The following is a 12,857-nucleotide window of genomic DNA, read 5'->3' on the forward strand; positions in this document are numbered from 1 at the left end:
GATCTTTATGTTATTGTTGTCTACAGGAGTGCTACCAGAAGTCTGGAGGATAGCAAATGTTGTCCCCTTGTTCAAGAAGGGGAGCAGAGACAATTCTGGTAATTCTAGACCTTACTTCAGTTGTGAGTAAAGTCTTGGAAAAGGTTATAAAAGATAGGATTTATAATCATCTCAAGAGGAATAGATTGATTAGGGATTGTCAGCACGTTTCTATGAAGGGTAGGTTGTGCCTCACACACCTTACTGAGTTCTTTGAGAAGGTGATCAAACGGGTGGATGAGGGTAAAGCCATTGATGTGGTGTATATGGATTTCAGTAAGGCATTTCGAGTCATAGAGTCATAAAGATGTACAGCACGGAAACAGACCCTTCAGTCCAACTCCTCCATGTCAACCAGATATCCCAACCCAATTTAGTCCCACTGCCAGCTCTTGGTCCATATCCCTCCAAATCCCTCGTATTCATATACCCATCCAGATGCCTTTTAAATGTTGCAATTGTACCAGCCTCCACCACTTCCTCAGGCTTGATAAGGTTCCCCATGGTAGGCTACAACACAAAATATGGAGGCATGTGATTGAGAGCGATTTAGTGGTTTGGATCAGAAATTGGGTTGGTGAAAGAAGACAGAGGGTGGTGGTTGAAGAGAAGTGTTCATCCTGGAGCACAGTTACTGATGGGGTACTGCAAGGATATGCTTTGGGGCCAATGTTGTTTGTCATTTTTATAAATGACCTGGATGAGGACATAGAAGGATGGGTTAGTAAATTTGCGGACGACACTAAGGTCGGTACAGTTGTGGATAGTGCTGAAGGACGTTGTAGGTTATAGAGGGATATAGGTAGATCCCTTAAAGTTGCCACCTGGTTGATAGGGCTGTTAAGAAGGTGAACAGTGTGTTAGATTTTATTAATAGAGGGAGTGAGTTTCAGAACCATAAGGTCATGCTGCAGCAAAGCTCTGATGCAGCCGCACTTGGAGTATTGCAAGCAGTTCTGGTCACAGCATTATAGGAAGGATGTGGATGCTTTGGAAAGGGTTTAAAGGAAATGCACTAGGATATTGCCTGGTATGGAGGGAATGTCTTACGAGGAAATGTTTAGTGACTTGAGGCTGCCTTCGAGAGAAGAAGGTTGAGAAGTGACTTAATTGAGACATACAAGATAATTAGAGGGTTAGATTGGGTGGATAGTGAGAGCTTTTTCCTCGGATGGTGATGGCGAGCATGAGGGGGCATTGCTTCAAATTGAGGGGTGATAGATATAGGACAAATGTTAGAGTTAGTTTCTTTACTCAGAGAGTAGTAGGGGCGAGGAACGCACTGCCTGCAACAGTTGTAGACTCACCAACTTTAAGGGCATTTAACTGGTCATTGAATAGGCATATGGACGAGAATGGAATAGTGTAAGTTAGATAGGCTTCGGATTGTTTTCACAGGGCAGTGCATCATCAAGGGCCGAGGGTATGTACTGCACTGTAATATTCTCTGTTTTATGTTCTAGATGTGTCTATCCATAACTTTATTGGTAAGAGTGATCACCTCACAATCCTCATGGCAGCGATGCCCTGCCTTCACATTGAAAGTACACTCTATCATGTTGTGTGGCACAATCACCATTCTAAATTGGATAGACTCCAAACAGAACTAGCAACTCAAGACTGGACATCCATAAGGTGCTGTGGGCCATCAACAGCAGCAGAGATTTATTCAAGAACAATCTACTGTATAACCTTTTGACCTGAGATATCAACCACTGTACAATTACCATAAGCTGGAGATCAACTCTGGTTTAAGGAGCAATATCAAAGGTACTTAAAAGTGAAATGTTAACCTGCTGAAGCTAAAAAGCATGACTAATTACCTAAAAAAAACCCCATAAACAGATAGACAGAGCTAAGCAATTCCAATGGATCAGTCCTGACAAATCAAATTGAGAATGGATGTGGATAAATAAACAACTCATAACAGGTGGAGGCTCGACACATGTCCCCATCCTCAATGAGGAAGTTCAGCAAAGAGCAAGGCTGATACATTTACAATAATCTTCATCAAAGTGCAGAATGAATGATCCATCTCAGTCTCCTCCTGAGGTTCCCAGCATTATAAATGCCAGTCTTCAGACAATTCATTTCACTTCACAAAAAAAAATCTATTTTGTTTCACACACCATTCATCACTTCAAATGCTCACCCTCTCCACTGAGGGGTACACTGTCAACAGTGTGCATCATCTAATAATGCTCTGAAGGTACTCACAAAGATTTATTTGTGAATTTAGGGCTACACCTGAGTGTTTGAGTTGAAGAGAACCTGGATGAGAAGATAAGGTGAAGACCTGTCATTAAGCTTAGACTTCAGAAGAACTCCATTTATTGCACATTAACACAATATATAATGGTATATGGTATTGTGATATATGCCAGTTCCAGATCTTGTGGTTACATTTTTAAGAGACTATTATTGACATCCTAACAATCTTCCATCTTTGATCTATCTGGCCAACTCCAACTTCTCAATTTTAATTGTACCCTGTGGGAAACAACTCTTTGACATTCTCGTAAAGTCCCAATTCACTTAATTTCATCTAATTCCACGGTTCTCCCATTCCCAACGTATTTTTATGCATTCTTAAATGAATTGCTTTATTACAACACTGACTGCACATTTTGTCTTAATCCATCTCACTCCTCCCAAGACTTGACTGCGGAATAGATAGATAAAGAAAGCCAGTGACAAAGTACAAAAAGGCCTCAAGTAAAGTTGTCAAATTTTCATTTTTCCCTGGTGGTTTCCATTGAATCAGAAACTGAATTGATCTGGTGGTCTGACCACATACCCTGAACAGGTAATCATTGTTCAAGGATCTTGGATCAATATGAGAGAAAGTATGTATGGATACATTCAGTTTCTTCTTTTCTGTCAATAGCATGTGTATCAGGTGATAGCATTATTTCTCTTGGAAAAGAGTGATGTTTATCTATCGATAGCTGTTGCCCACAAAAAAAAACTTCTTCCACTGAGGTGTTGACCTGCTCTCCCAGACTCTTTTCCAAGGCATGAACCCAAATGTCAGCTTGGAAATAATTTGGTATCATGTTTAGTGTGCTCTTTAGACTTTAGCAAATATTTGAGAAGTTATTATTTCTTTCAATGGATGCATGGCTGATGTAAAGCTGGACATTTTTCTCTTTGCTGAGGTAAAGCTTTGGAATCAGACCTGTGATAAGTTTATGTAGCATTCAGTTATTGAAATTTGCCATTGGCATTGTCACACGTGGTAGCCTGTTTGATGAGAGGTCTGTCTCCTTGTGCTTTAATTGTGCTTTAAGTAGCTCAATACACTGCATTAAGTGAAACTTCTGCTATGTACTGCTTCTTGCTCTGTAACCACTGCTATTGGGACTGCTCATTCTATATTATGATTCACTTTTGATTGAAGAATTTCAGTGACTGATTTATCTGAAACATTCTGTCTCAAATGAGCTCTTGTTGTAAGTTTTGACGTTTGCATGGTTAAGATGATACATGTAAATTGTTAATAAAACTACTTCCAAAATGGCATTGTTGTTTGTCACTGTAGTCACCACTTCAAACATTCACTCATTCCACTGTAGCAGACACCTTTCTGGCTTTAGCCGCAGCTGCTAGTGGCCCTATATACATGTGAAAACATACCAATATGGACCAACAACAGACTATTCATCCCCTTGAGCCTGCTCCACTTCCTTCTCTTAAAGAAAGACAGGATGCTGGAATTCTGTTTCCAGTTCTGAAGGGTCACTGAAATGTTAACTCTGCTTTCTCTCCACAGATACTGCCAGACCTACTGAGGTTTTCCATCAATTTCTGTTTTTTTTTCCACCATTCTATAAGGTCACGTCTGATCTAATTGTAACTTCAAATCTAAGTTCCCACCTACCACCCCCTCCCCGAATACCCTTTTAACCTCTTGCTTACCAGGAATCTCTACATTTTTGCCTTAGAAACATTCGAAGACTGATTCCACCATTTCATAGGAAGAGATTTCTGATGATTCACGACCATCAGAGACAATTAAAAAAATCACTTCATCACTGTTTTAAATTGGTATCACCTATTTTTTAAACAGAAGCCCCTAGATTCTCACACAAGAGGATCTCTACATCTAATCTGTCAATATCCCTCTTCGTGTTACATATTTCAATTAAGTTAGCTCTTAATCTTCTAAACTCCAGCAGATACAACTCTAATGTATTCAATCTATCCTCATAAAAACCCAACTTCCCTGTTTTCCAGGTATATGCAGAGAGAACACAGACCTCTAAAATGGTGACCCGACACTGGTTGCTGTCATAGTTCTGAAATCTAGTAGGCAACAACTACTCCAGGCAATCTGCCTGCATTTCTGATCATCAACTGAGTAGAGCATAATTGTGAAACAGACTTAAGAGACTGTTCTCATCAACCTGCCCCTCAAAATTATTTGAAAAATAAGGTTCTGAGTGCCAAAAGTGGGAATGGGGTTGTAATGGGGTGAACAGTTACACACGATCAACTATTGAGTATATACGTTATACAACCAAGGACATGTTTTATTTAAGTTTAGAAAATGAAAATGGTAATATGTCTGTCTTGAGATTCTGGACAGCCCATTACCTGAAAAGGCTGCCAGATACTTTTGCAGTGCTGCAGGAACTCTTACTGCCCTTCTCCCTAATACTGTCCTCTTACAAGCTATAATTGCAGGTAAAACTGCCCTCTGGTCAGTATTCAACCAGTTTCCATGGAAGATCACTGCTGGGTGACTGTTTCCCTTGCAGTACTGCTGATCATTATTTGATTCTGACATTGGGAACCTGAAGCCCACAGGACAATTCTAACAATGGGCTCAAGAATAACTCTGTTGAAATGTATGCAGGTGGGGTGAGAATGGAATTGAACCTGACTGTGGCCATGCATTTTCTTCGTAATTCTTGCCTCAAATTCATACATGAAGAATGAGATACAGAAACATAGAATCCTCGACATATGGGGGATCATTTGAACTGCTCCCCCAAGTAAATGTGACCACAGTTGACCTGATTATTCCATATTTCCTGATAACTTTTCATTACATTGCTTATCAAAAATCTATCCACCTCTGACTTAAATTTATTAAAAGACTTTGCTTTCACCAGTTATTGAGGAAGGGAGTTTCATAGACTAATGACCTGTAACCTCTATTTCCCTGTCTTAAATGGGTGACCACATATCTTTTAAATAGAAATCTCTAAGATCAATAAGTAAAGTTCTTAACGCCATAATATCAGGTTGTAATGACTTACTATTGGTACTAGCATAATAAATCATTCTGTTTCTCTCCTTATATTTAATTAGTTTCAAAGTCTTGACATTATTTTTCTCATTACTTCAGAAAACAAGGCCTATCACAAGTGTTTCCAAACTGAGATGAAATAAATTTGTTCCTCATCCATCTGTTATGTTTCCAGAAATGATTTGATTTGATTTATCCTGCAGAGACGAGTGCCATTTTTCTCACACATCTGCCACTCTCAAATTAATATTTCACAGCACTGGCAATCAGAATGACACAAGTGTGAAGATAAAAAAGAGAGAGGCTAATTCAGTATGTGTAAATACTCTCACTGTTCCATGTTTGCCTGCAGATCACTTCCATGTCAAGAAAATTATTTTCCCTCTGTTTTCTTCCCATCTTCCTTCTTTGCTTAAATTGGGACTGCTGCTAATTTGTGGTCATACAAGAATTGGAAGTTGTGGGGCATCTCTGATCAATCCTTGAAACAGAATGGGAGATTTGATCAAGGTTGGTCATCCCTGGCTTTGGTGTGAGGAGGTGCCAGCATGGTCCGGGGTTGGAAGGATGGGGTGGTTGGGCTCAAGGAAATCAGAAGGAGGTGTGAGGTGCTTTGCCGGTGACTGGCAGCTGTTTTCTTTTAATTTGGGCCACCAACAAGACTTCTGCATATCTCGCCTTTAGTGTCAAGAAAGAATGTTCCACAGGAACGATGTTGTTTAACTTGAGAGAGTACAAAAAAGATTTACAAGGACGTTGCCAGGACTGGAGGATTTGAACTATAGGAAGAGGCTAAAGAGTCTAGGGCTGTTTTCCCTGGAGCATCAGAGGCTGAAAGGTGACCTTACATAGCTTTATAAAATTGTGAGGTGCATGGGTAGCATGAGTAGACAATGTCTTTTTCCTAAGATGGGTGAGTCCAAAACTAGAAGGCGTAGGTTTAAGGTGAGAGGGGAAAGATTTAAAAGGACCTGTGGGATAACCTTTTATGCAGAGGGTGGTTTGTTCATAGAACAAGCTGCCAGAGGAAGTGGTGGAAGCAGGTACATTTACAACTCTTAAAAGACACTTGGATAGATATATGAATAGATAGGGTTCTGAGGTGTATGGGCCAATTGCTGACAAATGAGACTAGGTCAGATTGGAATGTCTGATCAACATAAATGAGTTGGACTGAAGGGTCAGTTTTGTGCTACATGACTATAAATGCTGTCAAGTGCATCTGTGTGTGCCTGTCTGTGTCATATGTGCATACATGCACACATGCCTAGGGTATGTGAGTGTGCATGTGTGCAAGTCAGAGGTGTGTGTTTGTGAATGCCTGTTGCATGTCTGCACATGTCTGGCATAGGTGAGCATGTGCAAGCATCTGGGAGATGTCTTTGCATGTATCTAGGGTGTGTGTATGTCACCAGTTAGATAGGGTGCATCGATTTTAATAAAGTAAATATTGATGTGACATAATTGAATTTATTGGACGATAATTTGTTATTTCTAAAGTGCATTCAGTAAGTGGGAGAATAGACCTTTGAGTGTGAAACATGAATTAAGAATTAGAGCAGGAAAAGACCTTCAAGTCTGCTGTGTTGTTCAATAAGACCGTGATTGATCTTTTACCTCAACACCACTTCCTCTACTAAACCCACTGTTAAAACACAGAGACAAGCAGGAATACCAAATCAGCCTTTCTGCATTTATACTAAACTACAGTAAAATTAAAACTTTCAATGTTCCTAAAAATTAACCCCAACAATTCTTAATCAGTTTTTGAATAACTAGCTCCAGACTTTATAAATAATGAATTCTTAACAGTGGTTTGTAACTTAAACAAAAGACTTAGCTAGAGACGAAAAAAACTGTAGATGCTAGAATCCAAAGTAGATAATCGGAAGGCTGGAGGAACACAGCCGGCCGGGCAGCATCGGGAGGTGGAGAAGTCAACATTTTGGGTACCCAAAACATTGAATTCTCCAACTCTTGATGCTGTCTGGCTGGCTGTGTTCCTCAAGCCTCCTGCTTGCCTACTAAACAAACGACTAGCAGTTTATAACAATACAATAATACAATGACTTTAATAGAACAAAACTAAACAACAAAGTATTTTAAGTGATCTGTGTTATAAATGTAGTAACGTTTGTTTTCAGCCTCCATTTACACAAGGCAGACAGACAAGCAAACACAGTTAAGGAATAAATAAGAAAAAAACAAAAATGGCCAGATTACTTAAGTAGTTTCTACAACGTATTGTTCCACAGGGATGGATGATGACTTTTTTGGTTGATTTTCTGAAGATGTTGATCAGGGTCACCTTACAGTTCACTCACATATAGGCAGTAAACTTATAACTTTGCCTTTTTATTTACTGAACTTCCATGAGCCAACAAGGGAACTTTCAAGTCTTCATGCTGCAGCGTCACAGCCAGATTTATACTGACAGAAAACACAGTCCATACCCCAATTCAAATTCTGGCCATTCTCTGATAGACTAACTGTCTCCTCTATGAGGTCCCAGTTGCCATTCAACATCTATCATCTGCTTAAGCATAAGGTCTTTTCCAGACTTGCTAGAACCAGTTCCCAGGTATGCACCACATTACTAGTCGACTACTGCTATCTGCTTAACATAATGCTCTTCCGCAATGATGATGCATCTGCAGAACCTTTTGATCTGGAACCAAGCTGCAATTAAGTTCCAAGTTCAGCTTCACAAATAAACAAAAGCTATTATCACTGTCAAAAAGTCATATTTAGCTCACAGTTTCCAGTTCACAGCTCCAAAGTAAATTTGATAAAAGAACGCAATAAAAATAATAACCAATCAGCAAAAGCTATAAGACCAGGATGGCCTTAAAATGTATAAATCTATCTACCTCTGTCCTGAACATGCTCAAAGACTTAGGTTTCACAGCCTTCTGAGGCAGACAATTGCAAAGAAACACCATCTTCTGCGTGGAGAAACATTAACTCAGTTTCTCTCCTCACAGATGCTGCCAGATCTGCTGAGTTTATCTATCACTGTCTGTTTTTATTCTAGGATTTCAACATCACCAACATCTTTTGCTTGTTCTTGTTTTTAGGTTGATTGTCCTTTTGATGTTCTCCTTTACATATTAACAACTGACAAGCTAAATATTGTAATCATTCATATGAAGATGATTAAATTGTACAGCCTCATACAAGCTGAGAATGAATGGCTCATCAATTAACTAGTTAAATACCATTGATATCATTTCACAAATATTAAAGAATCAGTTTCTACTTTATGTGTATAGTCTTATTTTAAATTAAATGTCACAGTGAAGGTGCATGCTTGAGATAAGCTACAACTTTCTTGTGCAAGAGTTCATGAACTTTTATAATCTGCTAAAGTCTCTAAAATCCTTATATCAATTCTTTACAATTCATTTTCTCAACATGAACTTAAAAAAATTTTGGCAAATATTCCCAACATAATGAAGTCTAAAGTCATTAGTGCCCCAAACTGGATCTGATTTTGATGGCACACAATTATGGCAAACTAGAATGGAAAAGCCAAAGGTTTGAATTAAGTTTTTCCTCAAGCCTTACCTTGAAGATTCCCACTGGCAATTAAAATCAGTCTGTGAGGTATAGTATAAAATCCCACACAAAATCCTGGATATTCTCGGCAGGACAGACAGTATCCTATAGTAAAAGAAAGAATTACATATTTAGGATAGTGCTTTTAACTACATTGTGGCATCAGTGGTTGTATTTCAGTGCCACATTCTGCATTAACATCTGCTGGATTTGTTCAAAGTTGTGGACTGGAATGTAGTACTTAAAACAGTGATGAATGTAGATTCAGTAACAACTTCTGAAAGATAATTTGGTATATGTTCGAACGAAAATTGCAGGATGATGGTGAAAAAACATGGGAAAAGAACTGGCCATTCTTCCAAAAAGCTAGCTAGTACAGGTACAATGAGCTGAATGACCTCTTTTTTTGGTGTAAAATTATGATGTGTTTTCTTGATTTGAGAGACTCTTTTGCTATTATTCAATGACAATTTATAGGAAGAATCTATACTATTATTCCATCACAAAGAGAATAAATCACTGGAAAATATTTCAAAAACTCACTCTAAGGCTCTTGTGTCTCAGAATGGCCAGCTAAAATATTCTCTCAAAAATAAGTTCAATTCAGTCACTTAAAGATCATTCAGCACTCCTGAGCACTTTAATAAATGTAGGGGGTGATGGATTCTCAGGGGAATGTAGCATGAACAACCACGTTTCTGGTATTGAGACTGGCTCTAATGCAACAAAGGGTACATCGGGTTCCAAGAGATCAATTGTGTTAGGGGATTCTCTAATCTGAGGTACAGACAGACATTTCTGTGGCCAGCAGTGAAAAAGCAGAATGGTGCATTGCATCCCTGGTGCCAGTATCAAGATGTCTCAGAGAGGATGCAGAATGTTCTCACGGGGGAGAGGGGCAAGCAAGAGGACATTGTCCACATTGGAACCAACGAAATAGGAAGGGAAAAGATTATGATTCTGAAGGGAGATTACAGAGAGTTAGGCAGGAATTTAAAAAGGAGATCCTCAAGAGTAGTAATATCTGGATTACTCCCGGTGTTACGAGCTAGTGAGGGCAGGAATAGGAGGATAGAGCAGATGAATGCATGGCTGAGGAGCTGGTGTATGGGAGAAGGATTCACATTTTTGGATGATTGGAATCTCTTTTGGGGTAGAAGTGACCTGTACAAGAAGGACAGATTGCACCTAAATTGAAAGGGGACTAATATACTGGCAGGGAAATTTGCTATAGCTGCTCGGGAGGATTTAAACTAGTAAGGTGAGGAGGTGGGGGGGGGGGCGGGCAGGGAGAGGTGGGGAGCGGTGGGGGGGGATGGTGAGACCAGGGAGATAGTGAGGAAAGCGATCAATCTGAGACTGGTACAGTTGAGAACAGAAGAGAGTAAAAGAGTCAGGGAAGGCAGGGACAAGGTAGGACCAGTAAATTAAACTGCATTTATTTCAATGCAAGGGGCTCAACAGGGAAGGCAGATGAACTCAGGACATTGGTAGGAACATGGGACTGGGATATCATAGCAATTACAGAGACATGGCTCAAGGATGGGCAGGACTGGCAACTTAATGTTTCAGGATACAAATGCTACAGGAAGGATAGAGAGGGAGGCAAGAGAGGGGGTGGAAGTGGCATTTTTGATAAGGGATAGCATTACAGCTGTGCTGAGGGAGGATATTCTGGAAATACATCCAGGGAGTTATTTGGGTGGAACTGAGAAATAAGAAAGGGATGATAACCTTATTGGGATGGTATTATACATCCCCTAATAGTCAGAGGGAAATTGAGAAACAAACTTGTAAGGAGGTCTCAGTTATCTGTAAGAATAATAGGGTGGTGATGGTAGGGGATTTTAAATTTCCAAACATAGACTGGGACTGCCACAGTGTTAAAGGTTTAGATGGAGAGGAATTTGTTAAGTGTGTACAAGAACATTTTCTGATTCAGTATGCTCAAAGACTCCAGAGAATCCAGAGAAAGTATATTCCTGTTAGGGTGAAAGGAAAGGCTGGTAGGTATAGGGAATGCTGGATGACTAAAGAAATTGAGGGTTTGGTTAAGAAAAAGAAGGAAGCATCTGTAAGGTATAGACAGGATAAATTGAGTGAATCCTTAGAAGAGTATAAAGGAAGTGGGAGTATACTTAAGAGGGAAATTAGGAGAGCAAAAAGGGGACATGAGATAGATTTGGCAAATAGAAATAAGGAGAATACAAAGAATTTTTACAAATATGTTAAGGACAAAAGGGTAATAAGGAGAGAATAGGGCCCCTCAAAGATCAGCAAGGTGGCCTTTGTGTGGAGCAGCAGAAAATGGGGGAGATACTAAATGAGTATTTTGCATCAGTATGTACTGTGGAAAAGGATATGGAAGATATAGACTGTGGGGAAATAGATGGTGACATCTTGCAAAATGTCCAGATTACAGAGGAGGAAGGGCTGGATGTCTTGAAATGGGTGAGGGTGGATAAAACCCCAGGACCTGATCAGGTGTACTCTAGAACTCTGTGGGAAGCTAGAGGAGTGATTGCTGGGCCTTATGCTGAGATGTTTGTATCATCGATTGTCACAGGTGAGGTGCCGGAAGACTGGAAGTTGGTTAACATGGTGCCACTCTTTAAGAAGGGTGGTAAGGACAAGCCAGGGAACTATAGACCAGTGAGCCTGATCTCAGTGGTGGGCAAGTTGTTGGAGGGAATCCTGAGGGACAGAATGTACATGTATTTGGAAAGGTAAGGACTGATTAGGGATAGTCAACATGGCTTTGTGCGTGGGAAATCATGTCTCACAAACTTGATTGAGATTTTTGAGGAAGTAACAAAGAACATTGATGAGGGTGGAGCAGTAGATGTGATCTATATGGACTTCAGTAAGGCGTTCAACAAAGTTCCCCATGGGAGACTGATTAGTAAGGTTAGATCTCACAGAATACAGGAAGAACTAGCCATTTGGATACAGAACTGGCTCAAAGGTAGAAGAGAGAGGGTGGTGGTGGAGGGTTGATTTTTAGACTGGAGGTCTGTGACCAGTGGAGTGCCACAAGGATCAGTGCTGGATCCTCTACTTTTTGTAATTTACATAAATGATTTGGATGCGATCATAAGAGGTGCAGTTAGTAAGTTTGCAGATGACACCAAAATTGGAGATGTAGTGGACAGCGAAGAGGGTTACCTCAGATTACAACAGGATCTTGACCAGATGGGCCAATGGGCTGAGAAATGGCAGATGGAGTTTAATTCAGATAAATGCGAGGTGCTGCATTTTGGGAAAGCAAATCTTAGCAGGACTTATGCACTTAATGGTAAGGTCCTAGGGAGTGTTGCTGAACAAAGAGACCTTGGAGTGCAGGTTCATAGCTCCTTGAAAGCGGAGTCGCAGGTAGATAGGATAGTGAAGAAGACATTTGATATGCTTTCCTTTATTGGTCATGAGTATTGAGTACAAGAGTTGAGAAGTCATGTTGCGGCTGTACAGGACATTGGTTACGCCACTGTTGGAATATTGCGTGCAATTCTGGTCTCCTTCCTATCGGAAAGATGTTGTGAAACTTGAAAGGGTTCAGAAAAGATTTACAAGGATGTCGCCAGGGTTGGAGGATTTGAGCTATAGGGAGAGGCTGAACAGGCTGGGGCTGTTTTCCTTGAAGCGTTGGAGGCTGAGGGGTGACCTTATAAAGGCTTACAAAATTATGAGGGGCATGGATAGGGTAAATAGGCAAAGTATTTTCCCTGGGGTTGGGGAGTCCTGAACTAGAGGGCATAGATTTAGCGTGAGTGGGGAAATATATAAAAGAGACCTATGGGGCAACTATTTCACACAGAGAGTGGTACGTGTATGGAATGAGCTGCCAGAGGAAGTGATGGAAGCTGATACAATTGCAACATTTAAGAGGCATTTGGATGGGCATATGAATAGGAAGGGTTTGGGGGGATATGGGCCGGGTGCTGGCAGGTGGTACTAGATTGGGTTGGGATATCTGGTTGGTATTGACGGGTTGGACCGAAGGGTCTGT

General features: G+C 40.3%; 1 pseudogene; it reads right to left on the reverse strand.

The window, feature by feature from the left end:
* The window catches only part of LOC148150161 (uncharacterized), a 123,640-nt pseudogene that overhangs the window by 40,290 nt on the left and 70,493 nt on the right, over positions 1–12,857 (reverse strand).

This window comes from Chiloscyllium plagiosum, unplaced genomic scaffold, assembly GCF_037043375.1.
Source record: "Chiloscyllium plagiosum isolate Xiang-an unplaced genomic scaffold, Cpla_swu_hap1 HiC_scaffold_4, whole genome shotgun sequence".
Classification (NCBI taxonomy): Eukaryota; Metazoa; Chordata; class Chondrichthyes; order Orectolobiformes; family Hemiscylliidae; genus Chiloscyllium; species Chiloscyllium plagiosum.